Source organism: Lynx rufus, unplaced genomic scaffold, assembly GCF_022079265.1.
Source record: "Lynx rufus isolate CCGP_SWC_20201006 ecotype Redwood Valley unplaced genomic scaffold, mLynRuf1.p SCAF_1, whole genome shotgun sequence".
Classification (NCBI taxonomy): domain Eukaryota; kingdom Metazoa; phylum Chordata; class Mammalia; order Carnivora; family Felidae; genus Lynx; species Lynx rufus.
In genome coordinates this window covers 192,852,506-192,873,122 of record NW_025814823.1, presented here as the reverse complement: position 1 = coordinate 192,873,122, position 20,617 = coordinate 192,852,506, and the positions used below count along the sequence as shown (strand labels likewise).

Genomic DNA, 20,617 nt, shown 5'->3' with positions numbered 1-20,617 from the left:
AACCCTTGCTGCTTTTTTTTTTTTTTTTTTTTTTTAAACCTCCCTCAGCCCTCTCCGGGTCCATGCAAGGTGCTTAACCTCTCTGAACCTGTTTGCTCAGTGCTAACATGGGAAATGCCAAACTTCTTCCCACAACCAGGGGCATTGAGACTATCAGCTTAGCTAATGGGTGCGGAAGGGGTTTGTGGAGAATAGAGCACCCTGCAAATATAATGTCCTTTCTAGCCCTGAAGGCTCGGGCCCAGCTGTCACTTAGCCTTACAAGGCTGGGTTTCCTTGTCTGAGAGTTGGGGGTAAAAGTGACACGTCCCCATGAAGTTTCTCACTGATGTATTCATTCATTCAGCCAGCCAGCTTGGGGGGGTGGGCAGTGCTAGGCACTGTGTGGGCCCCAGCCATGCTCAGGCCAACCCACCCCCTCCTCTCTTAACTCCACCCACCAGCTGCTGTGTTATCCTGCTTCAGGCAGGAGAGGAGGTTCCTGGTGCTAAGCCAGACACCAGAGCTCTGCAGAGGGAGAAAACTGAGGACCATGCGGGCATTTTGCACGAGGCTACATTTATTCACCCACAAGGGACTACCCCTTATTATGAAATTATCTCTTTGTATCTAGACAAATTGTAAAAAGGTCTATTTCATTTATGAAGTTATGGTAACCAGAGGTGGGAGTTGATTTTCTAAGTGTTCTTCTCTGGCAAAATTAAAAGTTGGCGACTGGTGTGGCAGGCAGAAAGGTTCTAGAATGGCCCCCTGTGATCCCCTCTTCCTGGTATTCAAGCCCCTGTGTACTCTCCTTTTGTGCAGGATGGGCTGGGCCCAGTGACTCACTTCTAACAAATAGAATACGGCAATAATCACTTCCACGATCAGGCTACAAAAGACCGTGACTTCCACCCTGTTCTTGCTTTCACGCCCGGCTTGCACGCTTTGATGAAGCAAACTCCCACGCAGGAGACACTGATGCGTGGATCTGAGGAACTGAGGGTGGCCTCTGGCCAACAGCTGGGAAGACATCAGTCCAACAATCCTTGAGAGTAAATCTTGCTAGCAGCCACATGACCTTGGAAGAAGGTAGCTCCCCAGTTAGTTCCCTTCAGATTACTACAGCCAGCTGCGGGCCTGGACTCGGATGAGAAGACAGGAACATCTAGGACACAAAATTGGTTGTAAAGCAATTTGTTAGAGAGCAACAGTCAGTATATATCTCAGTATATTTTTTTTAATGTTCCTGGTAGGTGCGATCCAAACTTCGGGCACGAGTGGTGGTAAGAAAGTGCTCCCTACAACTCCTTTGCAGATGAGCATGTGAAACGGTAGCCTAAGGGTGGGGAGGCAGCTCCTGGGCAGGCCTGCAGTCTCATCTTGGCTGGCGCTCTCTTAGCCAAGTGGCTGCGGGCAAGTTACCTCGACCTTTCTGAGTCTCGAGCTCCTCATCTGTGAAATGGGTGTAATACAGCTCTCCTAAGCAGTAAGGAGATACGTGTGTAAATACCAATAATTACCATTTCTAGGATGTTCTTTTGTGTCAGGGCCAGTGTTAAGTGCTTTACATGCATTATTGCGTTTTATCCTTACAAAGGTATGAAGTAAGCTGTTACTACTCCCCTTCTTGAGATGAGAAAACCGAGACTCATAGAGGCCCCGGGACCATTCCGGAGTCTGCCAGTCTCCAACCTCAAGGCACAGGAGTGCCTGACGCTTTGCAGGCCCTGGAGGAACCCAGAGGGACTTGGGTTGTGGAGAGACAGGGTGCTCTATTCTCCACAACGAATAAAGGCAGGAAGGGAGCAGAGAGCGCTCCAGTGTGTGCTTTCTTACTGTGACCGCTAGGTGACAGCAAAGGCAGGCAGACCAGCCTCCAGCACTGAAACTGAGCTGAAAGTTGACTCCTGAGAATAAATTAGTTCTGCTGAAAATGGATTCCTGCTTTATTTCCCTAAATATTTATGGACTGCTTGTTATGTGCCAAAGGATTTATAATAATTACATTAAGGCTCCTCACAGCCCTGTGAGGTTTGTTATTCCCAACTTTCAGGAAGAAGAAGCAGGCTAAGTCACTTCCCAAGGTCACACAGCTAGAAAATGGCATGCATTAGGTTAATCATTTGGCGTGACTCTTTCCAGAACTTTCCCATGCCAATAGACTTGAGTTGCCATATATGTGACTTGTTAATAAGGGGAGAGAGTTGTGGTGCCTGGGTGCCTGGGTTGGTTAAGCGGCCGACTTCCGCTCAGGTCATGATCTCACCGCTCATGAGTGAGTTCGAGCCCCGCGTCGGGCTCTGTGCTGACAGCTCAGAGCCTGGAGCCTGCTTCGGATTCTGTGGCTCCCTCTCTCTCTGCCCCTCCCCTGCTCATGCTCTGTCTCTCAAAAAATGAATAAATGTTATTTTTTTTTTAATTTTTTTTCAACGTTTATTTATTTTTGGGACAGAGAGAGACAGAGCATGAACGGGCGAGGGGCAGAGAGAGAGGGAGACACAGAATCGGAAACAGGCTCCAGGCTCTGAGCCATCAGCCCAGAGCCCGACGCGGGGCTCGAACTCACGGACCGCGAGATCGTGACCTGGCTGAAGTCGGACGCTTAACCGACTGCGCCACCCAGGCGCCCAAAAAATGAATAAATGTTAAAAAAAAAAAAAATTTGTTTTCCAAAAGAAAGGGAGAGAATAGTTTTGTTTTACATGTGTTTTTCAGAGTTCTGTTTTTGCATGTTCTTCAACTTGCTTCTCTCACCGGCAGTGAATTTTGGAAACATTTCCAAGGGAGTCCATGCTTTAGTTTTCCATAGCGTGGTTGGATCACACGATGTCTAGATAATCAACCTCTGTGGACAATCATTTGAAATACTTCCAATATGGTTATGCTTTTACCCGCTCCCTCCTGAAAAAAAAAAAAAAAAAAAAAAAGCTTTCACAAACATGCATGAACAGATGAGCCTGTGGTAGCATTTCTGTTCCACTGATTCCCAGGAAGGTGACCCATGGGTTGTTGGTCATGTGTGTGGTTGTGTGTTGAGAGAGATGCTAATCACCCACCTGGGGGGGTGTGCCCACTATCATTCTCATCCACAGTGAGGGGGGAGTCTGTCTCTCCAGCCCTGCTGGTGATCAGTGCTCACACTTTTTGCCAATTTAATACAAATGATTTTTTGGTATATATTTCAGCATCCTTCTTCCTTGAGATGGGTAGTGAGAGTTTGGGGAAGCAAGAATGTCCCAGCGGGAGCGCCCGGGTGGCTCAGTCGGTTAAGCGTCCGACTCTTAATTTCGGCTCAGGTCATGATCTCACAGTTCGGGAGTTTGAGCCCCGCGTCAGGCTTTGGCTGGCAGCATGGAGCCTGCTTGGAATTGTCTCTCTCCCTCTCTCTCTCTGTCCCTCCTGTTCCGTCTCGCTCTCAAAATAAATAAATAAACTTTAAAAAAAGGAATGTCCCAGGGGGAGAGATGAGAGAAAAAGTGTCCCCTCTGAGGCAGACACTCAGGCTGAACGCATACCCCCTGTGTGTGCACAGGGCACAGACACATTGAAAAGCTGCCAGTCTTTTTTAAGTTGCTGTGTACGAATCCCATCTCCACAGCCAGACCACAAGCCCACTAGGTTACGTTTGTGCTTTTGTTGACATAAGCTGAGAGATTGCTTAAGGGCGGTGGCTATGAGAGGGATGAATGGGCGCGGGGGGGGGGGGGGGGGGAGGTAGGACTGCAGGCAGTTGGGAAATACTACTGGGGAGAAGATGGAAAAGGACAGGCAGGAACTTCTAGGCCCCACCCTGTGACTTCAGGCGCAGACGGAGACCCCTAAGCCTCCTTACAGTGCAGAGGGGGTTTCCAGAATGTGGAGCTATCCCTAACATTAGAGACCCCTGGGTGAAGCCCCTCCCACTCACCTGGCACAATCAGGCCTTAGCCCCAGGGCTCCACTCTGCCCCCTATCAGGAAAGAGCCGTGATTATCCCCATTTTACAGATGAAGAAACTGAGGCTCCACGAGGTGAATACACCCCGTGGTGTCAAAGAAGTGGTGAGCGGTACAGAGCGGGCATAGGCTCAGGGAAACCAAGCTAAGTGGTCCCGGGGGCTCGTAGGCGTGCAGGGGAGGTGGAGACTCCCCAGTCAGGGCCCACAGCAGCAGCAGAACCAGCAGGCGCTCCCAGGAAGGGAAGCCTGGGTGTCACTCTTGTCCCACCCTCTCCTGGGGCTGCCCGCCCCTCCCCGAGGCACATGTTATCTGTGTCCTGGGCACACAGCTGCAGACTCTCACCAGCTGAGGCCCTCCCTGGCAGGCAGCATCTGACCTTTGGACATGTAAACAAACCTTGGCCTGGCCCAGGGTGGCCCTGGTCGTTGTCCTTGGGGCCTGCGGATGTGGGTACACGCAGACAGGCATGTGCGCATGCGTTCAGCGTCCTAAGAGCGCCTTTGAGCCTCCACGCGTCCACTTGGAGTTGAAGCTGGGGGCCAAGGACGTCATGTGCATCCTGCTGTCTGCCTACACACTAGGGACTCTCAAGACTGGTTTCAGGGCCCAGGTTACTTCCTAAAAGAGGACCAAGCTGGAACCAAAGGATCGCAAGGGAACCCGAGGATCAGAGAGGGCATGAAATGTGCCCAGAGCCACACAGCAGACAGAGCCAGGGCCATACAGACCAAGCAGGTCACACCTTCTCTGGGTCTCAGCAGCTTCGTCTGCCCAGTGGGGAGAAGCCTGCTTACACTTCTGACTCACCACCCCATCCCCCTGCTGTAGACCCTCACCCTGCTGGTCCTTACCACCAAGCTCCTGTTATCTCCAGGGCCAAAGAGCCTGCTGATTTCTGGAACAGGGCCCACCCTCCCTGGGGGGACCAGATGGAGGGGACTGCAAAGGGCTGCTCAGGCCTGATACGGGTCTCAGTGTGCCCCAGTCTTTATCAGTGGGCCTTGGGGCTCTGCGCAGGCATGTGGCCCCGTCTAGGAGAGGGAGCAGTGAGGAGACGGTGCCGGGATCCTGAGCAGATGAGATACAGGACAGGAATGTTTTCAGTAATTTTTTTTTTTTAATCTATACTGCTTTCTCTGATTGGGAAAGTAATTTAGGCAAGTTACAGTAAACTCAACAGAAATAGTTTTGAAAGTGAAAGTACCTATAAATGCACCTCCCAGACATAACCCGTGGGCCCAGATTGGGATCACCCTTGCAGATTTTGCCTGTGCATAGACTAACATTGCCAGTTATTGGCTACACTGAAATCATACCGTAGAGCTCAGTGTGGTGGCTCAGAGTGTGTCCCAGGTCCCAACAGCGTGGCTCCTTGGCTTCATACCCAGAGTCCCGCGTGGCCTCATCTCTTTGGACCTCAGTTTTCTCTTCTGTAAAGCCTCATATGGACATTGTCGAGGTTTAACAAAGTAATGCAGGTGAGGCTCTTAGCCTGGGCCTGGCCCGCAGTGAGCTCTCAACAAATGTCAGTGTCAACAGGTCTGTCACATAATTTGCCTTTATTTTTCATTCAACAACAAAACATGGACGTCTTTCCATGCTGAGGCCAAAGTTGTAGCCCTCTCGTTGTGACAAATCCAGAGCTTTCTTTGTGTGTGTGAACCATCATTTTGTTTTTTAATCAATTTTATTATGGTGTAAGTTGCATACAATAAGATACACTCATTTCGAGAGTACAGTTCAATGACTTTCAAAAATTATATAGTCATGGGGCACCTGGGTGGCTCAGTCGGTTAAGTGTCCGACTTCGGCTCAGGTCATGATCTCGTGATTTATGGGTTCGAGTCCCACATTGGGCTCTGTGCTGACAGCTCAGAGCCTGGAGGCTGCTTTGGATTCTGTCTGTCTGTCTGTCTCTCTGTCCCACCCCCGCTTACTCTCTGTCTCTCTCTCTCTCTCTGAAAAATAAACATTAAAAAAATTTTTTTAATTATATAGTCATGTAACCATCACCATAATCAAAATCCAGACTATTTATGTTACCCCAGAAGTTCTTTCATGCCCCTTTGTAGTCACTCCTTTGCCCTCACATCTTGCCCCAGGCAACCCCTAGACTGTTTCCTGCCCCTATAGCTTAGCTTTCCTTTTTCTGGAATTTTGTTTCAATGGATTCATACAGTAGGCACTCTTGGGGGCTTCTTCACCCCATCCAGTGTTTTTGAGCTTCACCCACATTGTTGTGTTACCAGGAGTTGACTGCTTCTCATTGCTGAGGAACATTCCTTCATGTGGTTGTCTCAGTTTTTAATATCTGTGCACCTGCTGTGGGACATCTGGATTACTTTCAGTTTGGGGCTATTATTCCCTCGTGTTTAAAACTCCAATGAGGGGGGCGCCTGGGTGGCGCAGTCGGTTAAGTGTCCGACTTCAGCCAGGTCACGATCTTGCGGTCCGTGAGTTCGAGCCCCGCATCGGGCTCTGGGCTGATGGCTCAGAGCCTGGAGCCTGTTTCCGATTCTGTGTCTCCCTCTCTCTCTGCCCCTCCCCCGTTCATGCTCTGTCTCTCTCTGTCCCAAAAATAAATAAACGTTGAAAAAAAAATTTAAAACTCCAATGAGGAAGCGGACAGAGACGGTTTCTAAATGTTTACTCTTGCCTTATAAATGATACTGCAGGGAGTAGTCGTGCACATTTTTATGGTCAGTATTGCCAGAGAAATGCCATGGCACTAGAAGCACAATAGAAATTTTATAAGAAATAAAGCTCCCCCTCCAGTCCAGCTGGGGACACAGAGGCCCAGGCATAGTGAACATTGTGCCCCAAATCACCCTGTGAATCAGTTTGCAGGCAGGAGAAGACAGAACACAATTCTGTGCTTACCCATCTGTCCCCAGGGCCTCAAACAAGGAACACCCCCAGTGTATCCCCTAACGATGTTCAAGACCTCGATGATGATGATGGTGATGACGGTGATGTGGTCACAGTGTTGACTACCAGTATTGAAAGCTAGGTAGTATTCTAAGTGTTTTGTGTCGATCGACTTACTTTAATCCACACAATACCCCAATGAAGGAAGTAAAATTGTTATTTCCATTCTATAGTTAAGGAAACTGAGGCACAGAGAGGTTAAGCATCTTGCCTGAGGTCACACAACAGCACATGGGCCTGAGTCCCTGCTGAACAAGGGAGGAGGGGTGGCTCAGTGCATACAACCAGAATCAGATGCCAAGTGGCCTGGGCCTTCTGTCCCCAACTTGCTGTGTGGTGCGAGTGGTCCAGCTACGTCTCTGGGGCCCAGGTTCTTCATCTGCCAAAAGGGAAAGGGAGCAGTGTGGCAAGATGGTTCTCAGGATCCTCTGACAGTGTGGTTTAGACGATTTTCTAGGGCTGGGATGCCGGGAGAAACAGGGAGCTGGGGGCTTCACCCACCAGCTAAAGGGGGTCAGGAGAGGAGGTGGTCTGGTGGCTTTTCTAGGCAGGATATTGGAGGTCTGATCTAGGTCCCAGTGACCAGGCTGCTGACCCTGAGCAAGGGATCTGGCCTCTGTGCCCTGGGGCAGGTGAGGCTGGCTCTCCTGTCACACTGCAGGTCACTGCTGGCTTACACGCCCAGAGTCCCTGGGCATCTGGGCCCACCACCTGAGAGTGATGTGCTCCTAGTCTGGAAGCCCCTCCTCCGTCCTCCAGGCCACGTGTCTTCTCCCTCCCTTGGCCCTCCCTTCAGGACCTGTGCTATATCTGTACCACACCCCCCCCAACCCCTGCCTCCAGCTTCAGTGAAACCACATCCATGGCCCTGCTCACAAATCTATGCCATCTAAAAGATATGAACTATATACGACATTTACTGAGCACTGTTTTAATTTGCATAAATTAACATTTAATCCTCCCAATGACCCTGTGATATAAATATCACATCATCACATTTCACAGAGGGACTATCTAAGGTTCAGAGGGGTTGAGCACTTTGTCCCTGGTCACCCAGCACATACAGGGATAGCCAGGATGCGGGTCCAGGCACTGTTTCCAAGTCCAGAATCTCGACAACCGCACTACCTCTCCCTTCTTGGGGTACCCAGAACCTCTGGCTCCTTCCTGATCGCATTCCTCCTACAACATCTGTCCATCAGCGAGGGGCTGGAGTGCGATGCTGCTGTTAGGAACACACTTCCCTAGAGCCGATTATCTTGGGTTGATACGACTGTCACTGGCTATGTGCCTTTGAGCGAGCCTCATAACATCCCTGAGCCTTATTTTGCTCATCCATAAAATGGAAATGACAACAGGAAGCACCTCACAGAGTACTGACCACTGGTTCTAAAGTATGGTCCAGGGACCCCTAAGTTCCCCAAGACCCTTGGGATCCATGAGGTCAAAATTGTTTGCACTCTAAGACCAATGTATTACTTGGCTTTTTACTCTCATTCTTTCATGACTGTACAATAGAGTTTTCCAGAGGCTACGTGTCACGATATCTCACAACAGACTGAATACAGAAACAAGTATGAGAACCCAGCTGTCTCCTTTAAGCCAAACATTAAGGAGATTTGGAAAAGTGTAAAACAATGCTACTCTTCACAATTTTTTTTCAAAAATAAGGTTATTTTTCATAAAATAGGTTCTATATTAGAATGTGTATTGTTATTTTTATATTAATCAATATTTATTATATATGTTTTAATTTTTGATACAGTGAATGTTGATAGATATAATGACCACAAAAAAGAAGATCTTTGGGGTCATCAATTTTTAAGAGTATAAACGAGTCCTGAGATTAGAAAGTTTGAGAACGGCTCTGGGAGTACAAGGCACTGGCTACTTTTGTGGAGAGAGAAACGCTCGACCTTAAACTTGCTAAAACACATCATTCTTTTTCACCAGGGCTGTATCTCCCCTCCTCTGCCTGCCCTGTTAGAGGTCACTGCTAAACCGCAGGTGGCTGAACACTGGCCAAGAGACACATGTCAGACCTTGGCCCTGGCTCCACCATGGTTGATTGCTATGTCACCCTGGACTAGACCCTGGGATGCTCTTGGCTTTCCTTTTCTTCACCTGAAGGACAGGCGTGGTCAGCCAAGCAGATTTCTCGGGCACCTTGAATTGCTAACATGTGAAGAAAGTGTGAACAGTCTATCCTAAACCTGCCAGCCTTGAGGTTGGAGCATGAGAACACTGGGAGGAATGCAGCCATTTGCCCCCAGCCTGGGTGGTGACACTTGCTATAGCCCTGGTCAAGAGACAGGATGCCAGTGTGGGAAAAGCTCCACAGTGGGTACTTCTGGTCTGGGTTTCTAGCCTCTGCAAACTCTTTGTGGTGCAGGACCCGCAGCCTCATGGCGCCTCAGCAATGACATCTGTGAACGGGAAGATTGCTTGCTGATGTTCTAGCTGGGACCGGGGAAGCCCCAGTCATGCACACCTCCTTTCCCTTTGTCTTATCATCTAGAAGATGACAGGGTACAGAGAACACTAAACAGGGAGAAGGGCTGGATTGGAAGCTGAGCAGCCTTATCTGACTCTGCTACCACCCCAAGTGACCTCAGGCAAGTCCCTGTCCCCATCTGAGCCTCAGCTCCCAGGAATTTGAAATGGGTGCCGCCTGGTTGAACTTAGAGTTGGCTTCTGCATGCCCTGCAAATCTGATGGCTGGTTGGGGATTCAGCAGACACTCCTTTCTCAGGGCCTCATATCCCACACTGAAATGCCATCCCTAAACATCCTTGTCTTTCTCCAGAGGGCCAGTCTGTTCCTGAGTCACTTAATAAAACTTTATTCAGCACTTACTATTAAGAAGCCACAGGGCAGACTGGAGCCCAGATATTTTCAATTCTTTGTATTCCATTCTACTTAATCAGGACTCCAGGTACATTGATTTGCAGCCCAGGGCTGCACTAAAGAGAAGAGAGGAATGAATCATGGTCTTTGTCTTATAATATGCCTGGGACCTCACTAAGAGAGGCATTTGTTCATTCGTTCAACAAATACCCACTGAGCACCGACTTTGTGCCAGGTCCTGTGCTATGAACAAAACAGACCCAAGCCCCGCCCTCATGGAAATTACAGTTTAGCAGAGGAAGCAGACATTAAACAAATAAACACACAAGTACAGGTATTATTATACATTCCGATGACTTACATAGATGGTATGAGGTGGAAAAATAGGAAAGATTTTTCAGTGGGGATTGTGAACAGCTGTTACTAACACATCTTAAAGAGAGTAGAATAAGCACATAAGAGTTTACTTCTCATAATGAGCAGTCTTAAGGTAGTGGCTGCTGATATTGGTTCAGTAACTCAGGAACAGAAGCCTCTGTTGTACCTCATGTTCCCAAGATGGCTGCTAAAGTGTCAGCCTTTACGTTTGTATTCCAGATGGAAAGCATGGAGGATGGGAGAGCAAAAGGGTACACATTGGTTCTCTATCCCCCTTTTAAGGAGCCTTCACAGAAATCCACACAACCTCTGCTTATATCTTATTGGCCCGAACATAGTCCCATAGCCACACCTGGCTGGAAAGGAGGCTGATAAATGAAGAAATTAGCAGGGTATCCTCACTGAAATGAAAATTCTGTATGAAGAGTGAATGGGAAAAATGATATTGAGTAGATGTATTCATTGCCTATTGTCACCGTAACAAATTAGTAGAGGCTGGGTGACCTAAACAACAGGCATTTATTCTCTCACAGTCCTGGAGGCTGGAAGGCCAAAGTCGGTATCACTGGGCCAAAACCAAGGGGTTCACCAGGCTGCACTCCCTCTGGAGGCCCTTCAAGAGAATCTGTTCCCTGCTTCTTCCAGCTTCCAGGAGCTGCTGGCATTCCTTGGCTTGTGGCCATGTCACTCCAGTGTTAAAGGCTAATTATCTTCACATCTCTGTCTGCTTTTTCTTCATGTTCCTTCTCCTCTATATATGTGATGAACCTGTCCCTGTGTCTCTCTTATGAGGATACATGTGATCGCATTTGTCCTGGCTCCCCCCACCAGATTGCCCAGGATAAGCTTCCCGTCTCGAGGCCCTTAATTTAATCACACCTGCAAATGTTACCCTCTTTCTAAACAAGGTAACACAGGTTCCAAGGATTAGGGACGGATATCTTTGGGGGCCACTTTTCAGCCCTCTACAGTAGGGTACCTCACTTTCTGTTCCCTGCAACTCCATTTAAACTGACGGGTGCCCAAAGAAGAGATACCGCACCTGAGGTGGAAATGGCACATGGGAGTTAGCCTGGGGAGGAGTGGGGAAGAGTGTCCCCAACAGAGGGAACAGCATGTGTGAAGGTCTGAGGTGACAAAGAGCTGGCCATGTGGTCAGTGGGACTGGTAAGGGCAGAGTGCAGGAGAGAAAGATGAGCTGGGGTCCGAGAGCACGGAAGCCATGTAGGGTCGTTGTCTTTATTCTATTTTATTTTTTAATTTGTTTGTTTGTTTGCTTGTTCTAGTAACCTCTACACCCAGCATGGGGCTTGAACTCATAACCCTGAGACCAAGAGTTGTATGTTCTTCTAAGCCAGCTGCTCCTATTCTATTTTTATCAATTTTTTTAAGTTTATTTATTTATTTTTGAGAGAGAGAGAGCATGTGGGCACACATAGGCACGAGCAGGGAAGGGGCAGAGAGAGAGGGAGAGAGAGAATCCCAAGCAGGCTCCTTGCTGTTAGTGAGGAGATGCTCAGGCAGCAATTTGAAGACTGACGTTGTCGCCATAATCCAGGGGAGGAAGGATGGCAGCTTGGTCAGGGCTGTAACTGGGGGCCAGGAGCAGTGGTCAGAGAGGGTATAGGGGTTGGTGATAGATTGGATGGGGTGGACCTACACCGTTGATGCTGGACCATAGGATTCAAGGCTCTCTCAAAAAATAAAAACAGAATCCTGTAATTCTATGGTTGAAAGAGACCTTCTATCGTTTCCCATTTGGGGAAAATGCGTCCCAGAGAGGGAACTATGAAGGGGCCAGAGTGGGCCCATGGAATCCTGAGGGGCTTCCTGGAGGAGGTAGAGGTTAATAAGCTCTGGATGGAAAAAGGGAAGGGTTGTAGGGGCACGTAACATATTCGGCCTTACGATAGCACTTCAGGAGCGCCTGGGTGGCTCAGTCGGTTAAGCCTCTGACTTCAGCTCAGGTCATGATCTCGCGGTTTGTAAATCCGAGCCCGTGTTGGGTTCTTTGCTGACAGTGTGGAGCCTGGGGCCTACTTCCAGTTTTGTGTCTCCCTCTCTCTGCCCCTCCCCTGCGCTCTCGCTCTCTCTCTCTCTCTCAAAAATAAAATAAACATTAAAAAAAAATAGCACTTCATTTTTTCCAGGTTTCAAATCTTGCCTTCTCTTTCTAGCGTGGGAGCACTTTGGGCTGGGGATGTGTCTGAGTTTATTCACCAAACCCAAGGTATGTAGGACAAGATAGTGTGAAGGTCACAGTGGAGAGCAGATGACCTGGGACAACCCAGTGCCCTTCTAAGCCTCAGTTGCTCTATCTATGAAATGGGGGTAATCACGGTGCCTACAAAATAGGATTGTTCTGAGGATTCAATGAAGTAGAGAATTAAATATAGGGTTTAGTAAAAAGCTAACGAAGCTTAAACCTGTCAGAGCCCCTCACTAGCTCTCACACTTCCCCTGGGAGGGGCCCTCAAAATGCATTCACACAGTGATCAGAGGGTGTGGGGCCAAAAATGTAAGATGAAGTATAACAGAGGTGTGTCAGGCAGTTAATTAGTGAAAGTGTTATTTATTTGGATTTTGTGATGTTTACGGAATTGGTCGCTTTAAAAACTATGTTATTTGCTGTGCTTTCTTCTCACGTGCTAAGTAAACATTCCCGTTGGCACTAATTTCATATCTAGAATTGCATGTCTTGCACTCGTCTTCCTAAGGAAGGCTCCTAAGATTGTGTGAGCTTCGGGCTTCACCACCCCTGCGCCCAGCGGCCCAGAGGCCCAGCGGCCCAGCGGCATGCGCTGTCCCAGTCTGCCCACGGATGGACTGAGGTCGCCTGTCTGGAACCAGTGCCGAGAGCAAACGGCAGGCACCTAGGGCCATCTCTCCTTCTACCTGTAAACTCTCTTCCCAAGACTGAACCCTGTGGGGGCAGGAATCTCTTCTTCTTGACCCTCAGCAGACCCCCAACACTCACCGCAGCACCTGGCATGGGGCAGGCGTACTGTCCAGAGCAGGTGAATGAATGAACATGAAGGAATAAAGGGTGCCCCTGCCTGGTTCTTGAGACACAGGAGTTGGGGACCAAACCTGAAGACAGGACAGTTCATGAGCAGGCTAACCTGAGCTTTCCCAAGGACTCCTGGGTGGGTTGACCCTGGACCAAAGCCCCCCCTCGGGGCTGATTCAGAGAGAGGACTAGATGGCCTTGGCTGATTAGAAGAACAAGTTCTACCCCCATTGCTGAGCCCCAAGAGCACCTCTCAGAGAAGCCTCTGGTTGGGGCCACCACACCCCTGACTGCATGTCACTGGGACCTGCCCCTTTGTCCCCTGACCTTGGACTGAACTTCAGACTCAGGGCAGGCTACCTTGCGGGTTCTCAGGGCACAGGGTAGGCAGAGAACAAATCACCTGGAGGTAAAGTGGGAACTGACACGGTTTGCTTAACCTCTCTGTACGTCGGGTTCCAGATGTATAACTTCAAGCAAAATTTTTTTGTGTGTTTATTTATTTATTTTGAGAGAAAGAGAAAGGCAGAGAAGGAATCCGAAGCAGGCTCCACGCTGTAGTGCAGAGCTTGATGCAGGGCTAGATCCCATGAAACCATGAGATCATGACCTGAGCTGAAATCAAGAGTAGGAGGCTTAACCGACTGAGCCACCCAGGTGCCCCTTGAGCAAGCTTTTACTTCACCTTTCTGAACTTCAACTTCCATATCTGTAAAATGGGACAATAATAGTTTCCACTTCAGGCTTGTGGTGAGGACAAAGTGGGATGAGCCCTCTGTAGCTTTTAGCACAAGGTTTGGCACATAGGAAGGCTCAACAAATACCATTTATTATTATTCTTTCTTATTATTATTTCTAAACACCTGTTTGTGGAAGTTTTCTTTGATTTAAGGTGAGATGAGAAAAATTAATATGGGAGAAAGCCTATTAATATTAATATCTCCATTTCCTTTTGTTTTTTTTTCTAAATTTCCATTAATGTATTGCTTTTACAATAAGAAGGCACAGAAGCCACATATAAATTACAAATACACCCACTAGATCTGTTTAATAAATACTGTGAAGAAAGAGCTGAAATGTTAATGGTAATTACCCCCTCTGGGTGTTAAGAATAAAGATGGGTAATTTTTATTCTGTTAGTAATACATTTTCCAAATGTTCTACAGTGAGTACGTGTTTCTTTCACTAAGTTACTGGAAAACAAGACTAAAATCTTATTCAACTCTCTATTCTGTGATTGTGTCCTTCCCACTAGTTTCACATTAAAGTGTTCTTTCTCTGAAATCATGATCAGAATAGATCATTCATTTTTTAAAATCTATTCTGGGAAAAATTTTAAATGGACATCCCTGTTCCCATTTTTTTGCCTGTAATTTCATTGGTCTGTGAAGTCCTGTTATCTGATACCCATCCACTGTTCTAGATGAACTACCTTATTTTAGAGATGGGGAAACTGAGACCTAGCAAGATGAGCCTTCTAAAAACACAAGCTTGCATTCTAAAAACACACAAAAAATACAAACAGTAATATTACAAACATCCAAGTCTCCTCCTCAGAATTGACAACTGTTAAGAATTAGTTATATTTGCTTAATCCTGTGTTTTAATTTTTTTAATTACAAATAGACTCAACGCCCCGTTTGCCCCCATCTCTGCCCCGTCCCTCCTCCCCACGGCCCCTCAGCCAGCCCACTATCCACTATCGACTATCGTATGCAAAACACAATATGGGCAGTATTGTTTAGCGTATGTATTTCAAAATTACATAAATGGCATCAAACTGCACATATCATATCATTCCACCACTTGCTTTTTTCCCTCCCTTCTCAGCATTATGTTTTCTAGGTATATCTGCATACATATATACTCGGAATCATTTCTCTTTAGTATTTAGTATTCTAGCTGGTATATCCATTCCCCTTTGAGGTCCATGTAGGTTGTTTCCAGATGACATTTCCAAGGTCACAGAGGAGTCAAATGCCCTTTCTACTACCCAACAGCACAGACCCATAGTCACTCTGACAAATACAGTTCAGAATTCAGAGCTCCACCACCGTACCCCTGGTCACGGGTGGGATCCAACTGTGTCCCTGGACCCAGACTCCTCTGTTCTCCTTATATCCTGGGGCCCCAGAGATTCAAGGCAGCTGGGCTTCACAGTATGGGCAAGAGGGGGTTTACAGGCAAGGGTCTTTCCTCAGGGACAGAATGCTAAGAGACCCCTGGGCACTCCTGGTCTGGACTTCGTTATTCCAAAATGTGGTTAGGATTGCCAGACTGTTTTCAGTGATCAACAGAGGACAAGGCCTGTGGCAGTCATCCGTGCTGTTCACCAAATATTCCAGTTCTCTCCACTTGGGGCACACGGGAGAACACACGTCACTTCCCCTTTAGAGTTAAGCCTATAGGATTTGCTTCATCAAAAAAAAAAAAAAAAAGAGTGAGAGGAAGTAACAAGTCACTTCCAGGTGAAGCTTGAGGAGCCAGTGTGCCTTTGACTACATTCTCTCTTGCCTCCTGGAACGGCAACTGGCAGTGTTCAGGTTGGGGACAACACACAACAGAACCTATGGCGACCCCATGACCAATGCCTTAAGCCCTTATCTCGGGGTTGTTTGTCACTGCAGCATAACCTGGCCTATCCTGCCTGCTACAGGGCCATGTCTGGTGGGCCCTACCTACTGTGAGCCTAGTGATAAGCTGTCCTTTTTATTATTATTATTGTTTATTTATTTTTGAGACAGAGAGACAGAGTGCAACTGGGGGAGAGGCAGAGAGAGAGAGAGGGAGACACAGAACCTGAAGCAGGCTCTGAGCTGTCAGCCCAGAGCCCGACGCGGGGCTCGAACTCACAAACCATAACATCATGACCTGAGCCGAAGTCAGATGCTTAACCGACTGAGCCACCCAGGCGCCCCAGGACCTGTCCTTTTTTTAAACACAGGTTTGCAGATTGCAAGATAAGTACTCCTCAGGGGCCCTAGTGGAATAAAGAACTTTAGGGCTGAGAAAACAAGGAATTCTCCATCCTTAAAAAGCACTCTGAGTTAGACAAAAGCCTGAAAGTGTCGTTGTCTGGCTGAGTTTCCTTTGTCTGGTGAAGGATTAAATGAGGTACACAAACAATAGGTACCTAGGACAGCCCTCAGCATGTGATGAGCTCCGGGCTCCAAAGATGTTCACTGAAACCTCATTGGTAACAAGAAAAACTTAGAAGCCGAGTACACAACAATAGGGGAAATAGTTAACTAATCGTATGTCCATATATAGTCATCCCTTACTTTTGGAAAGGTTGCATTATGCCACTTTGCTTTTACAAAAGATCTATGCTAGCACCTACCTTAGTACTCCATGAGCGACTACAAGCCAGAGCCCGTGCAGCTAACTCACTCCTGAATTCCTGATCCACAGGAACTTGGGAGATAATAAATAATTGTTTTAAGCCACTAAGGTTTGGGATCGTTTGCTACATAGCAATAGGTAACTAATACAATTACACAATCACAGCACAAGGAAAAATGATACCTTGGATATCTTTAAAGGAAAACAAAACAATTGCCACATGACTCTCTTGGTCCCCGAGAGTTGGAAGAACACTTCGGCACAGACCATCCTCTCTTATACGCTCACCTGGCCACGTTCTCACAGCTCCTGATAAGCACCCCATCTTTCTCTGGCATCAGCTCTAAAACGGGCCTCCCGTCTGTCCCTGTGATGGCGTTCTGTACCTTTCCTACAACCCAATTCAAACAAAAAGCACCAGAACAATATATACCCTGGCTCAGAATAAAAATAAACTTCATACACTGATAAAAACTTGGCACCACCCCTCGGAGGTCATGAGACCACAGTCCACTGTGCTAGGGATTTCATCAAAAGCTGAAAAAGGGCAACTTTTAAGCCGACCCCCTCCTTCTGCCCAGGCACCTCCCTGCCTTCTCCATGCCTCCCATATTTCCTCTGCACACCCCAGCTGGAGAGGAGCCCCCCTTCCTATGGAGAAATCTGCTTTCAGCGGAGAAGATCAGGGTGGTTAGACTTTGCAGTGACAACACTCAGGTTCAGATTCATCTTAGCTCTGTCACCCTGAGTAAGTCACTTAGCATGATGGTATCTGAGCTTCCTTTCTCTGCTGTGAGGCTAATAATAGCACTTTCCTTCCAGAGCTGTTGAAGGGATCCAATGAGAAAAAAATTGTCCGGGGCTTAGCACAGGGCCCGGCAAATAAATAAGTGCTCATTTGCATTCATTGTTCATCAAGAATCACAGCAATAGTGGTAGCTGCTATTTATTCAGGGCTCAGTAGATGTCTTGTATCCTTTACGTGTACTATCTCATTTAGCCCTACCAGATAGGGCCTCTCAGTATCCCCACTCTAGACATGAGGAAGCTGAGGCACAGAGAGGTGAAGTGCCTTGTCCAAGGTCACACAGACTCAGGTAGTGAGGTGCCAGAACCTCCGTCTTTAACCACCTTGCTCTACAGCCCCCCAAGAGGAAATGGACGGAGGCCCTGTGAACATAGAACACCGCGGGGATTGCAGGAGAATAGGAGTGCAGGGAGAGATAGCACAGTACAGGAACACACAGGCAAGAGATGAAAGTTTCCGGAGTGCCAGAGACAGGAGTGGTGTGAAAGTCCTCTGCAGGTGTTGTCGCCTCTGTCTTGTCTGTAGCAGGAGCCTGAGGCCTCCTGCTTGCCTGGCACTGCTACGGCTCTCCCCTCCAGCTGCCATCCAGGCCCTTGCCCAGCAGCATGGATGCCCTGCCCAAGCCTGGACAGGCAGAGCCCTGCTAATGGCTCCACCTTGCCTTTCCTGAGCACCTGCTCTGGCTGTAATGTAGCTCTTGCTCGTTAAAACCAGGCTCTGCTGATGGGGAGAGTCAGGCTGTTTTATTTGCAAAAATGAAACTGCATAATGATGATAGCGTCAAACGGGACCAGTTTTGGCTCAACACTATAGCATTGTATTCTCACTGAACCAGGAAAGCAAACTCGCAGAAGCAGCAGCAGCATTTATAGCTCTGGGCCAGAGAGCTGGCTGGCGTGGGGCCTTCTTTCTCCACATTCGCACCCCAGGAAACCCCTGTGACTTGAACGATAATAGTAAGGGCTGTAGAGGTATCACTGAAGTGCCAAGCTTTCTGTGGCTGGGGTGCATAGAGGTTCAGTTGCTGAACAAGGTGGCCCAGCTGGTAAACCTTCTGTTTGTGGCAAAGGGAAGGGGCTACCTGCATGAAAATGAGGGTCGCCATGACAGCTGCAGCCACTGGACCTGGTGGAGACAGTGCAGCCCCTCAGGAAACATTTATCCAGGGGGGCAGTGGTTCTCAGTCGGGGGGGGAGGGGTGATTCTGTCCCCAGGGGACATTTGGAACTATCTAATGTTGATTTATTTTTGAGAGAGACAGAGACAGAATGCGAGTGGGTTAGGGGCAGAGAGAGAGGGAGACACAGAAGCAGAAGCAGGCTCCCGGCTCCAGGCTCTGAGATGTCAGCACAGAGCCCGACGCGGGGCTCGAACTCACAGACCGCGAGATCATGACCTGGCTGAAGTCGGACACTTAACCGACTGCCCCACCCAGACGTCCCGACATTTGGAACTATCTGGAGACATCTTGCTTGTCACAACTGGGGAGGGAGTTGCTACTGGCATCCAGTGTGTAGAGACTGACGATGCTGCTGGACATCCCACAGTGCCCAGCGCAGCCCCGCATCACTGGATTATCTGGCCTCAAATGTTAATAATGCCAAGCTTGCAAGACCCTGGTCTAGCAGTTGAGAAGGAGGCAGCCTCTGGAGTCCGAGGCACCAGAGGCACCTTCTTAGCTGTGTAAACAGGAATAGGCACTTGACCAACTCAGTTTCCCCTCTGTAAAACTGGGGATATTAGATTTCTGCCTCACAGAACTGAACCAATGCCCATTCATGACTTTGGGGGTCTAGCATACAGTGAGTGCACCATAATGTTGCTATTGTTAATTACCAAGGACGTGCACTCTGCAGAAGAGCACTGGCAAGATAAACAGTGAGGAGGCCACTAGAGAAACAGACCAAGCACCTGGGAGGGCCCAAGGAGGCCGCAAAGAATCATTTTGGCATTCAAGGTCTTGCTTTAGCCTACATTGTTGGCCCAACCTGTCACTACTCTGGATGGTCACTGGGCTGGCACAACCAGATCTTTTTCCTACTTCCATGGTCCCCACCCCATGCCCGCCAAGGGCCTCTTCCTCCAAGAAGCACCTCCACTAGCCCAACCCTTAAGAATCACATGGCCATGGGGCGCCTGGGTAGCTCAGTCTGTTCGGTGTCTGCCCTCGGCTCAGGTCATAATCTCAAGGCTTGTGGGTTCAAGCCCCACGTCAGGCTCTGTGCTGACAGCTCAGAGCCTGCTTTGGACCCTCTGTCCCCCTCCCTCCCTGTCCCTCCCCCCTTCAAAATAAAGATGTAAACTTAAAGAATTACCCGTGGGGCACCTAGGTGGCTCAGTTGGTTAAGCATCTGACTTCCACTCAGTTCATGATCTCACAGTTCGTGGGTTTGAGCCTCTCATGGGGCTCTGTGCTGACAGCTCAGAGCCTGGAGCCTGCTTCAGATTCTGTGTCTCCCTCTCTCTCTGCTCCTCCCCTGCTCATGCTCGTCTTTCAAAAATAAATAAACAGTAAAAAAAAAAAAAAAAAAAAGCACATGATCCTTAAAAAAAACAAGGAAATCCTATCATTTGCCACAACCTGGCTGGATCTTGAAGACATTATGCTAAGTGAAATAAGTCAAAGAAACATAAATACTGTATAATCTCACTTAAATGTGGACTCTAAAAACAAAAATAAAAAACAACTGATAGAAAAAGAGATCAGACTTGTGGTTACCAAAGTGGGGGGCAGAGGGGGAAATGGAGGAAGGTGGTCCAAAAAATATAAACTTCCAGTTAGACTAGGGATGTAATGTACCACATGATGACTATAGCTAACACTCCTGTATGATACCTCAGAACATTGTTACGAGTAAATCCTAAGAGTTTTCACCACATGGAGAAAATTTTTTTCCTTTTTTCTTCTTTCTTTTCTTTTAATTGTATCTACATAAGAAGATGGATGTTAGCTGAACCTATTGTGGTAATCATTTGACAATATATGTAAATCAAGCCATCATGCTGCACACCTTCAACTTACACAATGTGTGTTAATTATTTTTCAATAAAACTGGAAACAAAGAATCACATGCTCCTTATCTCAGACGGAATCCGCAGGATAGCTACAGAGATACATCAAGACACACACATAGTTACATCCATACAGACTCCGAAAAACACATACGTTCTCATTCATCACACAGACACACACTTGCAGCCTCAAGACATACTGGAGCCCTGGTCAGACCCAAATGTATTCTCATACACACAGACACATCACCATAACACAGTCTCACCAAGACACATGCTCTCCCGCTCCCCGGCCCTGCCCACATATGACATTGACACATAAAAGCAATACACACCCAAGGAGTACGTAGTCACATACACAAATATATAAAT

General features: G+C 47.9%; 1 long non-coding RNA gene across 1 annotated transcript in view; it reads right to left on the bottom strand.

Annotated features, from left to right (window-relative positions):
* Window positions 1-537: 537 nt before the first annotated feature.
* Window positions 538-20,617, bottom strand: part of LOC124520977 (uncharacterized) — a 68,265-nt gene continuing 48,185 nt past the window's right edge. Inside the window, exons 3-4 of the long non-coding RNA XR_006964436.1 lie at window positions 2,737-2,883; window positions 538-1,147 (exon numbers count right to left, since the gene is read on the bottom strand). This is a non-coding gene — a long non-coding RNA (uncharacterized LOC124520977). The remainder of the gene's footprint in view (window positions 1,148-2,736; window positions 2,884-20,617) is intronic.